General features: G+C 42.7%; 1 long non-coding RNA gene across 1 annotated transcript; it reads left to right on the forward strand.

The window, feature by feature from the left end:
- The first annotated feature begins 15,492 nt into the window (after window positions 1–15,492).
- LOC110716164 lies at window positions 15,493–16,272 on the forward strand. The gene is made up of 3 exons (XR_002510404.1): window positions 15,493–15,626; window positions 15,723–15,853; window positions 15,972–16,272. It is a non-coding gene; the product is annotated as an uncharacterized LOC110716164 (long non-coding RNA).
- Window positions 16,273–16,570: the final 298 nt, after the last annotated feature.

A 16,570-nucleotide genomic window follows, 5' to 3' on the forward strand; every position in this document is an offset into this window, starting at 1 on the left:
TCCGCATCATGCTGTATGATGAGGAGGCCAATTGGGAAGCCATGCGGCTTGCACTGGACGCTCTCCCAGAGCGAAGGGGCAACGCAGCCTTACCTCATGAGATCTACCATCTGAGAATGACAAGAGCCTACAACAAGCGGGTTCACAAACGACCCTTGAAAGTAGGGGATTTTGTGCTTCGCAAAATGGAAGCAACCGGTAGGGCCAATGAACAAGGCAAATTAACCCCAAATTGGGAGGGACCCTACCGGATCTTTGAAGAAGTACGAGACGGCACATACCGCCCGAAAACCCCAGACGGTAGAAAGCTGCCTAGAACTTGGAATGTAGACAATCTCAAAAAGTACTACTTCTAGGAATTGTATAATTTTTGTAAATTTCTGTATGATTAATGAGAAACATTTATTACTTATTATGTTGAGTACCTATGCCATGTCTTGTGCTTAACACAAGCGGCTTTTCTTATAAAAATTCCCATGCGCCATGTCTTATAAAAATTAACGAAATCATCCGGTGACACCCATATGGGTGAATTCATCGAAGAGAACATCTCCCATTTGGGTGGAAAATTGTTCTAGCGATCGAACTTCAGGCGGTCCTGCCCGCCTGAATAATCCATTGTACCAAAGAAACGTAGGCTAGCACTTCCAAAAGTACAGCCGGCCCACTCCTTGGAAAGGGTACCACCGAAAGCTGATCTTAGAACAGACAGCCGGTACCCTAAGAAACAGCTGCCGCTTGACTCTCTGGAGAAGACAGGCCTCTAAAACATTTGGTTACACTGCTGACCATAATCTACGCAAGGGTGTCCTAGCAAAAGCTCAACCGGCATATGGACATCCTAAACCTACGCAAAGGTGTCCTTACAAAAGCCCAGCCGGCAAATGGGAATCTCAGCAAAAGATCAGTCCAAACCGACTGGCATTTATCTTGGTGTTGGCGTTTATCTAAATTATTAATATTCGGATTAGAGCATATGGATAGCCACTTGTCACCATGGCGTCTGTGCCAGACTCCTATCCAGGGGCAATTATCCTAACCCCACTCGGTCTGGTTCAGGTCCATACGGTAATATACTTGCAAAGAATATAAAGCAAAAAATAGTGCAAGAAAAATAGTGAGTGCAAGAAAAATAGTGAGTGCAAGAAAAATGCAAAAGAAATTCATTCACAGGCCGTCTCAGCCGGTGGAAATTGTACTTTACAAACAAAACCGGCACAGCCGGTGAAAATGTATATCATCAATACTCAAAATAAAAAACAATAGCAGAATAAGCCGACTCCTCCGGCGATATTACAAGATAATGCACGGCACGCAGGCCGGGGGGTCGTTGCTATTCTAGCTGCACAGTCACCCGGTCACTCGGAACTCGAGTCCCTTCCGGATGCGGGGGGGAGGCTCTTCCCTCTCATTCACCTCTTCAGCAGCTGCATCCTCTTAAACTCCGCCTTGACCCATTCGTTATAGGGTGCAGGCCCCGGCTGACCTTCCTCCTCAGCTAGAATGGCAAGATCTGCATATTTGTAGGCGAGCTCCCAGACGTTGTAGTCTGTATCTGGATGGATGATGGAGAACGCCCTCTTCATTCTGTTCTCGCAGTCTTGCTCATTCTCCTCAATGAGCCGGCTCTTCTCTGCTTCAAGGGTGGCCTTGAAGTTGTCACTTGCAGCTGCCGCATCCTTTTTTAGGCGGTCATTCTCTTTTTTCAGGTTGGCGCTGGCCTTCTCCGCCTGTTCAAGCCGCTTGAGAGGCTCCTCATGCTTCTTGAGCTCATCCTCGACATTGTCCAGCGCCACCTGAAGATTGTCCAATTTGGTCTTGGACTCATTAAGGGCCTTTTGGAGGGTCTTGACCTGGTCCGCCTGTCGCATGATTATAGATTTAGTTTCTAAGTCATGCACAATCATTGAATATTCAGCAACATTATGTGTGTCATCCGTAGACCGTTTGGCTCTCCTTACCTCTTCCTGTTTGCGTATGTAGGCCTTCTTGAGCCCCTCCACGCGCAGCAGTGCCTGCAACAATACCACCAGTGTCAGTAGAAAAAACCGGATGTGCATACATCAAATATAATGTCGGGTGGGTTGTTCAAGCTTACATCAGCAAGCTCGACAATTACACGGTCGGCATTGAAGATATTGATCCTAGGGATCGCCTCCTTCTCGTCCTGGGGACGGCTTTCAGCATGGCCCGGGCGTACTGAGCCGGTCCGGCTAGCGGGGGAATTATCTGCACCAGAAACAGACGGTGAGAAAGTTGCATATGCTCCGCCTATTGATTGCCGGCTGACCGGAGAGTCGCCCGGCTGAGACTGAGAATAAGACTTAACCCGCATGGGTAGGTCAAGCAGCGTGAGGTTGAAAGGATTTGTACCTTGTTGTTGGAGACCTCTTTGGCCTCCGTCAGTAGATGGACCGGCTTTGGTCCTTATTGGTGTGACCTCTTTTGAGGCTACATCTTCAGTAATTGACCCGCCTAGGGTCTTTATTGATTTACCGCCGGTAGAGAGCCGGACGGTAGATGTTGTTTTCTGCACCTTAGATGCAGGATCCACTATAGTCGGCCTTTGCCAAATCTACTTCTGTAGGGAGCGGGGAGCTTTGCTCCCATCCTGAAACGAAGCAACAAAGGGTTAGACAGGAAAACGAACAAAAAGCGGAAGTGAGGCAAATAAATTCAAGATAAGTCAGACGGTCTAACCTTCTTAGCCGCCTGGGCAGCAAGCTTTTTCTCCAGATTCTCCTTTCGGATGTCTGAAGCCTTCCTAGCAGGCGTTTTCTCTGATGGCAACATGTTCTTTGCTTCGAAACACAAATCAAATACATCCGGTCAAGATCAGAACAATATCAGACAGGCATTCTAGTAAAATACATAAGATTAGCCGGCTGAGTCTCTTAACCTAAGGTTTTTGAACATGCTTCTAAGCCCGCAGGCGGACAAGAAACACTCGTCCTTAAAGAATTTATGCTTGGGCACCCAGTTCTTGGGCACCCTTATTATCTCTCCGGTCGAGAGAGTGGAGGGGACTAGCTCAAAGAATCCAGAGTCGAGTATAGTTTCTCTATCATTCTCCGGTACTGGGGCAACCGACACTTCTGCCCTAGAAGTTCGTATTTCCGGTTGTAGATCCGGAACTCCCTATTCTCCTCTTCAGTCGGGGCTTTAACCAGATAAAACCGGTTCTTCCAGTCCGACCACTTAGACGGCTTATCCAGTGTCATCAAGTACTTGGGATAAGTCGTTAAAGTGTACCAGGCTCTCCAGCCGCCTGGGCTTCTACTCAAATAATGCATATGGGCACACGCCTCCCAGCCGGGGTTGAGATCCTGCATCTCGCAGGCGGCGATATACCCGAGTATGTTCACCCATGAGTTAGGGTGAGTTGCCAGACGCCCAGGCCATATCCCCTAAGTATGGCCTTTATTGTGTCATGCAGAGGAAAGCGGAGCCCGGCCAGGAAGGTCGCCTCATAGCACCCAAACCAACCGTTTGCGTTGGGTTGGTCGTCCTCCCACACAACCGTTCCCATCCCAGCCGGGATCGACATCCTATAACCCTTTCCTAGCGGCCGTCGTACGATAAAGTCCGGCAGGGTGGACCGCGTGAGGGCCCTGTCCTTAGTAGACACGGCGATCATGAGAGGGTCGTTTCTACTTTGCCAAGTGGGCCTCTCCGTCTCCTCGCTGTCTTCAGACATGGTAAGATATCTGGAGCTACTGTTTTCAATGCGATCAGCATCAGAGCCGGATGGGGAGTTGGGAACCTCATTGATGGAGCCTGGTTGCTCCTCAGCCCCCTGAGCAGGGAAGTCTCTTCGTTGTAAGAGCCTAAAATGCTATCACTTGGGGTGTCGGGGATGCCCCCGGGTGAGTCTCTAGCCACCTCGTCCGGGGCTCGTCTCTCAGGCGACAACTCGTCTGAGCTCCCGCCTCTATAATTGGGGTCCATAGCTTTCCCCTAATTCTGGCCATCGTGTCCTGCACAGACACGGAGACGGTCGATATGGGTGTTGAAAAGGGTAAATCCCAAAGACCAGAGGCGGCAGATCCAGTTCTAGACTCAGCCGTACTAATTGACCGGCTAAGTTCACTACTATGTTCTGGGTATGGGTATAAAGGGTCCATCTATTTATGGGACTAATAAATAAAAGCGCAAGTAAAAGAGTCAAACGAGAATACATGGAAAGTTAGAAGGAATAGAGACGGTACCTAAAGAAAGGGAGAAAATTTGTCGAAACCTCAAGAAATTTCTTGGGGATGTTTGCGAAGACACAGGCGGTCTGAAAACCGGCTGGGTTCCCTAGAGTACCCTCGCGAAAATCCTTTGCTAGCTTGCAACTTCACAGACGGTCTACACCGACTGCTCTCAAGTTCTCAAAATATCCGGATGCTCTCAAATTCACTCAAAGCTCTTAGCACCGGCTGCTCTCAAAAATCAGAAAATTCTCCAAGTTTGTAAATGAGGGCTTGCGGAGGGGGCTTGGCTATTTATAGGCTCCTTCTCAGAAGACGAGGGGTCCTGACTCTTCACCCAAGCAGCAAAAAAAAAAAAAAAATTTAATCTTCAAAGGTGCCACGTGGCACAGCCACGTCAGCACCTGTAAGGGGCAAATGTTTAGGGTAAAAATTACCCTAGAAACGTGGCCCAATGGGCTGGTGACACGTGGCGCCTTGCCACCGGTCAACAGGGCTCTAATCCCTTGTTGACACGTGTCCATGGAACCCTACATGGGAAACTTGTCACCACTATAAATAGTAGGATAAATCTCATTAATGATCATTCATTAATGCATTAAAAAAATACAAACACTATTACCGAGCAATATTAATTGCAGAATTCTCCTAACTTGCGAGAAGTAATTTCACTATTAACGCACACTTACCCTCCTCTACGTTTACTGACTTGATCGTCAGAGGCGGAGCTCCAACCAACCGGAGTCTTCGTGGTTTTGCAGGTACATGCGTTGAAGGGCATTCTCGGAATTGTAACTCTCCCGTAGGACACATCAAAAAAACCCCGAAACAATTAGTACTGCACTTGATGACCCACAGATTTCCCAACTTTTAACGGTTCTTAGAACCCATAAAAGGGAAATCGGGTACAGTATTGATGATCTGAAGGGTATTAGCCCTGACTTTTTGCATGCACAGGATACACTTGGAAGAGGATCACAAGCCATGTATTCAACCCTAGAGAAGGTTGAATCCTAATATGCAAGAAGTAGTCAAGAAAGAGGTGATGAAATTACTTGATGCAGGTATTATTTACCCTATTTCTGACTCAAAGTGGGTTAGTCCTGTTCAAGTAGTACCTAAAAAGGGTGGGATGACTGTAATAAAAAATGATAATTAAGAATGAATTAATCCCCACTAGAACTGTGACAGGGTGGCAAATGTGTATTGATTATCGTAGACTAAATATCGCCACTAAAAAGGATCACTTTCCTCTACCCTTTATTGACCAAATGCTTGAAAGGTTAGCTAATCATAAATTCTTTTGCTATTTAGATGGGTATTTTGGATTTTTTCAAATTCCAATTCACCCTGATGATCTGGAAAAGACTACATTTACTTGTCCCTATGGTACTTTTGCTTATCTACTACTAGAAATAGGTCGATTTCCGACGGACATGTATTCCGTCGAAAATTTACGACGGATTTTTATTTCGTCGTAAATTTACGACGGATTTCCTATGAAATAAAAATCCGTTGAAATTTATGGGCATTCCGACGGATTATTCCGTCGGAACCGTAATGTTTCGACGGAAGCCGTCGAAATAATTATTTTCAGGCGGAAAATAAATCCGTCAGAATTTTCCGACGAAATATTCCGTCGGAATATTGATATTCCGACGGAATATTCCGTCGAAATATAATAAAATCATAACAAAAAAAAAAAAACTAACCCTAAAAATCACAAAAACCCGGTTTCTCCCCCCACCCTTCCATTTTCCATTTCTCTCTCCTCTCTCTCTCTCTGCCTGCCTCCATCTCCTTCCTCATTTCTCCTCTCTCTCTCTCCTCATTTCTCTTCTCCTTCCTCCTGACTGTTTCCTCTTCCTCGCGCCTCTTCTCCTCTTTCCTCTTCTCTTCTCTCCTCTTCTCCTTCCTCTTTTCTTTCTCTATGTTCAACCAACAACAACAACAACAACAACGCTTCAACCAACAACAACAACGACTTCACCCAACAACCACCGTCAACCAACATCAACAACAACCACCGTTAACAATAACAATGATTAATCATCAAGGTTTTTTTTTTTAGATCTAGTTTTAATTTATCTTAGATTTAGATCTAATTAGTTTTTTTTTGTATTTGTAATGTTAATTGTATTCCTTTAATTATTAATGTATAATTATCGTTTTTTTTTTAATTTTTATATGAAATTCTAATTAAATTTCGATTTGATTGAATTTTTTTATGGTTTTCACTACTAGAAAACGGGCCTTTAGTATCAGAAATTTTAGTATCAGTAATTATTATTGATACTAAAAATGTTAATAGTATCAATTATTTTTTTTCTGACACTACTTCCATGGTTTGGATAGGAGGCTAGTATTAGACTTTATTATAGTGTCGGAAATATGTTGATCTGATACAAATGACAATATAGTATCAGAAATATTCCGACACTATAGGATTTTTTATTATCGAAATTAATTTGATACAATAAATAAAATAGTTATAGTAACAAAAAGTTCCGATACTACTAAGCTTTTTACCATCACAATTAATTCTGATACGATTAGATACTTATAGTAACAAAAATTTCCGATACTAAATCGCATTATGAATATCTCATACATAAATTGGCGCTATCACATAAAAATATGGCGCTGGCGCCACATTTTTATTTTACTGAAATTTTAAACCATTTTCATTTCTAAAATTTCACCTAGGTAATGTAACCAAAACCAAACCCCAAAAAATGTCCTTCCTTTTCTCATTTCATCAGTAAAAACAACAAAGAACACTCTTCTTCTCTCTCCTCATTCTATTTCACGAAGCTAGGGTTCTAAAACAATCTGCTCAAATTTACAAAAATTATCACTCATCTACTCAAATTTACAAAAAAATCACACATTATGCTCGACGCTGTTCTCTAATGGTTGTGCATCAAGTGGGAGCTGTTGGGTTTTTGCCGTTGAAATTCTCTAGCGGTGATTATTTTGTAAGTTCATAGTACTAATCTTTGAATTTCATTTATTTTGAGCTTAATTTGTCAAAAATTGTTGATTTAAATGTAAAAAAAATTAAGGATTTGTCTCAACTTGTTTGGTCATAAATTAGTGAGTATTTATATGGTCAGAATTAATTTGGTATCAAAATTTTAAAGGATTTTGTCAAAATTGTTAAGAATCTAGTTGGTCTGAAATTATATAGTAAAAAAAATTTAAAAGATTGTGCGATGGTGTTTGTTTGTGCGATGGGTTATGCTCTATTCGGCATAAGAGTAGCGTTTGATGCAGGTTTTAGGAAGTTGGAGGCTCCTCTGATTGCTTCCATTTGATTGAATTGCAGAATGATTCTAAGCATGAGAATTCTCCGATCCTACTCAATTGGTTGTAACAGATATTCTGAATTTTGCCTTGCTTGGATATAAGTCTGAGAACATATTTGAGGTGAAGCTGACTGGATGTGTGTTCATGTATGCGTATGTGTATTGTCACTCAATCAGAATTCATAAAATCACTCAAATTTTAGATTGTTTAGAGCCTTGCTTGGATAGGAGCCTCAGGCACTATGATGTTGCACTAAGTTTATCTTTGCACTTCCTTCTTTTTCCAATAGATTATTGATCTGACTTTAGGTGAATGGAATAAGCTTCAGGAATAAAGTAACATGTACTTGTATTTTTGATATGCTAACGTTCATTGCCCTTTGTTTTTGTCTTGATATGCCAACTGTTACAATGATCCAGGTCTGGTGAATACGGATGTATTGCTTATGTGACATTCGAAGATTCTTATGCTCTGGAAACTGCTACCTTACTCAGTGTATGTACAGCTGTCTAAAAACTTCTGAGTTTTTTTATTAATAATGGACTGCTTTTGGTTGTAATTTTTTGGATTAATATACATATTGCATGATTTTTTGGTTGCTTATATTCTTCATGTAGTATAGGAATATGAGCTTAATATATGTATTGCAGGAGTGCTTAACAATATATAGCTTGTAATTTTGGTCATGGAATATGTGGATATCTAGTTTTAACTTCTATGGAAATTAATTATTAGCTTTCATGCGTGTTTTGTTTTTTTATTTGTTTAGTATATTTAGGTGAACAAGATGAATTTTGGACTTTTATGCAGCATTAAATGATGCCTTTTTAGATAGCCATTGGGGTCTGGATGAAATTTAACTTCACATCTAACATAATTTTTAGCAGACGATACTATAGTTATTGAACTTCATATTCAAAAGATGATTTTGCTGAGAGATGTGGAGTCTGATGTCAACTAGATAGGAGTAAGGAGAGCGTTAAGGATGTCCAACAAGCTAGAAACAATTTCCTATAATGTTATGAAGCATTAGTTTTATATTGACACCACCAACAGCAGCTACCAGCATCTTCAGCCCACTTTGAACTGTAGGGTTTCGTAGTGACCCGGCACTACGCGGAAGGAAACCCACCAAGACCCGCCCCTTAATCAAAGCAATTAACAAGCATATTAAACTTAATCAAACAAGATTAATAACAAGAATTATACCTTTGACGCGTGCTTCGCTCCCAAAGAACTCTTACTTCAAATCCCGAAAATACGAGATCTCCGACGGATCGTACCCTCGACCCGACCCGAGCGTCCTAAGTCTTGAAGGTTAGTCAAGACCCGGACAAAATAAAACTATGAGTTTTACGAATCAAAGGTTTACTCTTACTAGAGTTGCCTTTTTAATTCCACTCAAGGTTGTATCAAATCCCAATACCAAGCTTGGTATTTATAGGGAAATGATCCCTTGATTTTCATTCCCCAACCAATGTGGGAGAATGAATTTTGCTAATTAATTTATTTCTAAAATAAATCAATAATGCAATTCAATCACAAAGCAACACTTGGCAATAGGGGAGAGAGAGTTAGGTGAGGACCATGGAGAGGTGGGGGGGACCAACACCTTGCTCCCCAAGGCTTTCCAAAAGCCTTGGTCCCCACCCTCACCTAAACCGCCACTTCAATGGGCATGCTGGACTGCTGCCAGCTAGCACGCCAGCTAGCATGGCGCTGGCCAGCCCAGCCAACTAGCATGGTGCTGCCCAGCAGCCTTGCATGCCTAGTGCTAGGCCATGCTAGGCGCTGGTGCTGGCCAGTGCTAGGCGCTGCTGCTGGCAGCCTAGCACTGCCTGTCGCACCACGCATCTCTCTCTCTCCGCATCGCATCGCTAGCACAGCCAGCATGCGTGCTGCTAGCGAGCCACGCATGCTGGCCGCACTGGCCCTCGCAACATTCGCATACCCCATCGCACACACGCACTGGCATGGTGCCTACGCTAGCACCAGCCAGTGCCTAGCACTGCTTGTGCTTGATGCGAGGCATGTGCACACGCACACGCACTCGCATGCGTGGTGCTGCTGCCTAGCATCTAGCCAGGCATTGCAAGCACACGTACCAGCCATGCGCCACGTACCACGCATTGCCTGCTCAGCACGCATCAATAAGCCTGTGGTGCGAGGCTGGTGTGCGAGGCCTGGCATCATGCTGGCGCGCAGCCTCTCGCATGAGCTGCGATGCTTGGTGCTGCCATGCGAAGGCTAGCACCCAAGCACACGCACATGGCGCGCCATTGCCATGCAGCCAACCATGCCAGCACTTGGTGCTTGCGATGGTGCTGCCAGGCCAGGCACGCACGCACGCAGCACCTAGTGCTTGCTATGGTGCGCCTGGTGCTGCCATGGCCTGCGATAGGCGCCACATGCACTCAGGCACCACGCTAGCATGCTTGCTAGCTGCTATGGGCTGCCTGGTGCCTGTGTGGCCTGCGATGGCTGCCATGCGCCCCTAGGCACCCATGCTAGCTTGCGATGGGCTGCTAGGGTGCGCCTAGGCTGCGATGGTGCCTAGCACACCATGGTGCGCCTAGCACACACACGGTGCACCTAGGCATGCTATGAGCTAGCCTAGCCTAGCTATGGCTACGCTCATACTTGTTGCTTGTGATTTTGCGACGCTCGGTATCTACGCCCTAGGCTCGATTTCCGACGTCTGTATTCGTAAAACTCTGTCGACTCATTAAATCCTTTCGGATTAATTCGACGTCTCGGATCGGAGATTCGATTGGGTTCGACCCGAAGGGTTCAGTTAAGATTAAGCTGTAATATTAATTGTACCTTGATATTACTGATCGGAAGCGGCCTCCACCTAGGCATCCCGATCACTTGACCTTACTGAAGAATTAACTCTGTAATAATTCTGAACCCTCTATCAGAATAATACACTTGCTGGAAGGACACTATTCCTTTCAATCTCCCACTTGTCCTTCCGGACAAGTGTGCATACAGTGTATAGCCCATTTCCTATGTCGCTTAATGTCTCTTCGTGAACTATAAGGTAAGATTCTTTGTCATCCTTATTACGTTCAGAAGTGTTTCTCGATCTCCGAGTTTGACTGTCAATAAGCAGATGATTTCTAAAATCCATCTGAGCACGGCCATGCATTTTCACAGTCTCACTCTTCGAGCGGCCTTGTTAACAACAAAGACATTTTCCCTATTGTTGGTAGGGGGACATTCCCAGTCTTGCATTGTAAGTTTCTCTTACTAAGAGGACCTAATCTCCCGAGTGTTACCGTTATGATCCCAAGTTACGGCAGACGTTAGGCAACATCAAAGAGACTAGTTCTCAAACAAGAAAACTTCACAATACTCATGGTCGAGGAAACGAGTTCCGATAGCTATAATGAGAAATGTACTTATGACAAGATTTTAACCTTTCTTAAAGTACTCTCATAGGTCGATCCAGTGCAGTTCCAAACTGGCACCTGTGTAAATGATTTATGACCATCATGTCCTTGCAGCACAAAGAAACGGTGCTGTAAATCATACTACACACTAATCTATTGCGGTCATCAATCGTCCATCTGTTAGATGACCTCGATTAGGGATACTTTTCGATTTAATATTCAATGTTCACTTAACAGGTGTTTCCTTATCCAAGACATGGTCTTGATACCCTGTTTTGAATATTTCCATAAATCGAATGGACTCATTATTTAATTCTAAACCACAATTAAATAGTAATGGAGAAAATAGTAATTTTTGCATAAAAATTAATTACTCCATTAATGAATGGTTTTAGTATAGTGTCTTACATTAAATCAACCCTGTTTAATTAAAACACATGTATAGGGAATTTTCAAAGCCAGTTTCCAACATGCTTGATTCCCATTGCCTCAACGTGTTTGTTGTGTTTCACTTGAGGCAAAGGTTTAGTCAATGGATCGGCTACATTATCATCCGTGCCGATCTTACAAATTCTGATTTCACCTTCGGATTTCCATTCCCTTATCATGTGAAATCGCCTTTGCACGTGTTTGACCTTCTGATGTTCTCTCGGCTCCCTGGCCTGAGCGATAGCTCCATTGTTATCACAGTAGAGATCTATCGGACCCTTTATCGAGGGTACAACACCAAGTTCACTTACGAACTTCCGAATCCAAACAGCTTCCTTGGCAGCTTCCGAAGCAGCCAAGTACTCGGCTTCAGTTGTAGAGTCTGCAGTTGTGCTCTGCTTGGCACTCTTCCAGCTAAATGCTCCTCCATTTAGGAAAAATATGTACCCTGACTGTGACTTGAAGTCATCTCTGTCAGTCTGGAAGCTAGCGTCGGTGTAACCTTCAACAACCAGGTCTTTATGGCCACCATAAACCAGGAATTTATCCTTGTTCCTTTTCAGGTACTTAAGGATGTTTTTGGCCGCAGTCCAATGCGCCTCTCATGGGTTTGATTGGTATCGGCTCGTAGCACTCAAGGCATACGACACATCTGGCCTTGTACATATCATGGCATACATGATCGACCCAATCAGCGAAGCATATGGAATCTGATCCATTTTCTCTCGCTCAACAGGTGTCTGTGGACACTGTTTCTTGCTGAGAGTTACGCCATGGGACATGGGTAGATGCCCTCTCTTGGCATTATCCATGTTGAATCGTGCCAGTACTTTATCAATGTAAGTACTCTGGCTCAATCCGATCATCTTCTTAGATCTATCTCTATAGATCTTGATGCCCAATATGTATTGTGCCTCTCCTAAGTCCTTCATTGAAAAGCACTTACCTAACCAGCCCTTTACGGACTCCAGTAATTTTGTGCTATTTCCAATGAGCAGTATGTCATCGACATATAGGACTAGGAATGCGATGTCACTCCCACTGACCTTCTTGTACACACAAGATTCATCTGGATTCTTGATAAAACCAAACTTGCTGATGGCTTCATCAAATCGCAGATTCCAACTCCTGCTGGCTTGCTTTAGTCCATAAATGGACTTCTTAAGCTTGCAAACCTTTCCAGCGTTGCTCGGATCGACAAAACCTTCCGGCTGTGTCATGTACACAGTTTCTTCCAAAATCCCATTTAGGAAGGCGGTTTTGACATCCATCTGCCATATTTCATAATCGTAATATGCAACAATCGCTAGAATAATCCGGACAGACTTTAGCATTGCAACTGGTGAAAAGGTTTCATCATAGTCAATCCCGTGGACTTGTCTATAACCTTTTGCCACCAGTCTAGCTTTGTATATAGATACATTTCCATCTTTGTCTGTCTTCAATTTGAAGATCCATTTGCAACCAATGGGTGTGTAACCCTCGGGCAAATTCACCAAGTCCCAGACTTGATTTTCAGACATGGAGTCCATCTCGGATTTCATGGCCTCTTGCCATCTAGCAGAGTCGGGGCTCGTCATAGCTTGTTTGTATGTCGCCGGCTCATCACCATCCATAACTAGGATGTCTTGATCATCGGTTAAGAAAATACCGAGGTATCTGTCTGGTTGAGATCTTTGCCTTTGCGACCTACGAAGGGTAATAGGTTGAGCATTTACATTGTCTGTTTGATTTTGACCAATCTTCCCAGCTGCTTCCAAAGCACTTAGATTGTCAATTTTATCAGGTTGACATTGTTGCTCGTCCTCTCGAACTTCGTCGAGTTCGATTTTCCTCCCACTTGTCATTTTGGAAAGGTGTTCCTTCTCCAAAAAGACACCATCACGAGCAACAAACACTTTGTTCTCGGATTGATTGTAGAAGTAATACCCTTTGGTTTCTTTTGGATATCCCACAAAGAAACACTTATCCGATTTGGGGTGAAGTTTGTCCAAAATTAATCGCTTGACATATGCTTCGCATCCCCAAATCTTGAGAAAAGACAACCTAGGAGGTTTCTTAGTCCATAATTCATATGGAGTCTTTTCAACAGCTTTTGACGGAGCGCGGTTCAGTGTTAGTGCCGCGGTTTGTAGCGCATGTCCCCAAAAGGAAATAGGGAGTTCACTAAGACCCATCATTGATCGAACCATGTCTAACAAGGTCCGATTCCTCCGTTCGGACACTTTGTTCCATTGAGGAGTTCCGGGAGGTGTCAACTCTGAAAGAATACCATATTCTTTCAAGTGATCGTCGAATTCATGGCTCAAATATTCGCCACCTCGATCCGATCGAAGTGCTTTAATTTTCTTGCCAAGTTGATTATCAACTTCATTCTGAAATTCCTTGAACTTTTCAAAGGATTCAGATTTATTCGACATTAAGTAGATATAGCCATATCTACTATAATCGTCGGTGAAGGTGATGAAATATCGATAACCTTGTCTTGCGGATGTGCTCATTGGTCCGCATACATCCGTGTGTATTAGACCTAATAAGTCACTTGCCCTTTCTCCCAACTTGGAGAATGGTTGTTTGATCATCTTGCCTAATAAGCATCCTTCGCAATTTTCAAACGACTCCAAGTCGAATGATTCAAGAACACCTTCTTGAAGAAGTTTCTTGATGCGTTTGATGTTAATATGGCCAAGACGACAATGCCACAAGTAGGTTTGATTCGACTCGATGGTCTTAGCTAAGTGGTATCAACCTTTTGTCATATGTAAAAATCATGCAATTTAATTGAACATAAATTTGTAAGACAATCTTGAAACAACTATTGTCAAAGTCTTACATTCAAAATACTTAGGTGTCCAACACCATAGATCATAGTATGTTCAAAAGCATGGTAAAACTAGAATTAGTTTAATTACATGTCATAGACAAAATAGTGCATGCAAGCACGACCGAAAAAACCATCTTCGTCGTCTTTTGTCCATGCACCAACACTTGATAAGCTTCTCACTTGGTCCTTGAAAAGGCAACATTAAGTGAGTCATACTTGGTATCCAATACCTATGATAAGCTCAATTCACAAGTGTTAAGGAAGATACCTGAGGTGGATGTTACATTCCTCTCCTCTTCTTCCCGAAAGAGCTTGCATTCTCTCTTGTAGTGGCCTTGCCCACCACAATAGAAGCAACGCATCCTTTCCTTGACCTTTTTGAACTTCTTCTTCTTTGCTTTCAAGGGTCTTTCGGTCACTCCATAGGTAGTGGCTCGGCTAAGGAGTTGCACCACCTCCTTGAGGGAGCGTGTCTCCTTTCCCGCAGCTATATGTACTCTAAGTGCATCATAGCCCGAGTGGAGCGAAGCAAGCAAGATATGCCCCGCCATCTCATCCTCTATTGAGATTCCGAGAAGCTGCATGTGTTTGAAGAGCCTAGTCATACCAAGCACATGAGGTCGGAGGGGCATGCCGGGTCTCAATTTGGCATTGTAGACCTTGGTCCAAAGCCGACGCCTTTCCTTAGCAAGACATCCCACGTTTGGTGGCTTTATTCTCATGTTTGAGAGTGACCTAGTCAAGTCAAACACGAGTCCATCAAAGTTGCCATTGTCACTCTTGGTGACTCTTACATTGACAACATCCTCAAGTTGCCATAAGTCGTGAGACCTTTTTGCAATTTGACACTAGTAGAAAAATTGAATTCCGCACCGCAATTTTCGCACCGGTTCTTGAAAACCGGTAGGAAAAATGAGTTTTTCGCACCGGTTCGGTTCGAACCGGTGCGAATGTTCTTAAAAAAACAAACCGAAATATCTTCTTTCTTTCTCCTTCCTCGAAATCTCCTCCTCTCTCACCTACCTTAGCTTCTCTCTCCTCCTTCATTCTTCTTCATCTTCTACGAGGGCTGCGATTTTGAGCAGCCGCGACTTTCCCAGTCACCGTCATCCTCACCGGAGCCTCTTCGAGGTTCTCATGACCCACTGTCACCCTCATGCTTCACCTGCTCTCCACGGCTCCACCACTATCGTCACTCTTCGCCGTCGCATTCTTCTCCGCTCCTCCATATCTTTCCTTTATCAATGTCTTCTGCATAGATCTGGTCTAAGTAATCTCTCTTTCTTTATATTAAAGATTCAATTTGAATTGAGCAAGTTTGAAATTCTAAGGTTAATTTGATGAAGACAATTGTGTTATTTATAGTTATTACATTTTAATGTTGATTATTGTTCATAACAATCGTGCTATCTTACGATTACTCGTGTACAATTTGCTCTAGAATCCAACAATCTTCTCATTTCATCTTGGGATTCTGTAAGTTACTATTATTTGCTTCTTCATAAATTATTATTCACAATTTTCTTTTGAATTTCACTCAATTTAATTAATTTTTTTCTTCAATATTTTTAGAGTATTAGGTTGGTGGATGTGGAAAGCAGTAAGCTTAGATTAGAAGTTCAAACAGAAGCTGCAGTACTTGATTGCTGTTTTCAGAATGCGTTTGTTTCTTTCTCTGCTGCTTCTGATGGATCCATTTTCAGGTAGTTTTTTTTCCCTGAAAATTTGGTTTTTTGTTGAAATTTGGGCTTAATATTATTCAAGGGTTGCTTAATGAAATTGTAATTATTATCCAATTTATTACCCACTTCATGGGAGCAGTCGAAATTTACCTAAAAAGGTAAGAAAGAATGAAAATCGAAGGAAGACAATGAGAAAGGGAGAGAATGTAGGAGAGATAAGGAGGAACTTAAGGTGGAATTGTACTCTTAGTATCCCTATGGTTTACAGCCAGTTGTACCCTTTTGAAGTTCTGTTGAATTATACTTCAGGAATCATTCATCATGTTAGACTTGAAGGTATGAAACTATGAATTCAACTATTTATTTTAATTTGCTTGAGTTGTTTGTAATTTTGATTAGTTTTTATCAATTTGTTTATGTGGTTGTCCTTTTGATGAATCTTTGAATTTGTTTTTTTAAATGAATTTGGTGCATAAAATCTACTTTTTTTTTTGAGTAGTAGTAATTAATGATTATCTGTCTTGGTTTGTCTTGGTTTATCCAGCTGATAGATTTTGAAAGTTAAAGTTTCTGATTTTTATGGGTTACTGGTAAAATAGACCTACACTTTTGAGGGCTGGTTTTACTCTAGAAATATGATGTATTGTTCAATGAGGTTATGAAGTTCCATCTTCTCTGATTTCCTGGTCTTTAGCTGAATATTAATGTCAGTAACAACTAAAGCTTGTGAAATATCAA

The sequence above is a fragment of the Chenopodium quinoa genome, unplaced genomic scaffold (genome assembly GCF_001683475.1).
Source record: "Chenopodium quinoa cultivar QQ74 unplaced genomic scaffold, ASM168347v1, whole genome shotgun sequence".
Lineage (NCBI taxonomy): Eukaryota > Viridiplantae > Streptophyta > Magnoliopsida > Caryophyllales > Amaranthaceae > Chenopodium > Chenopodium quinoa.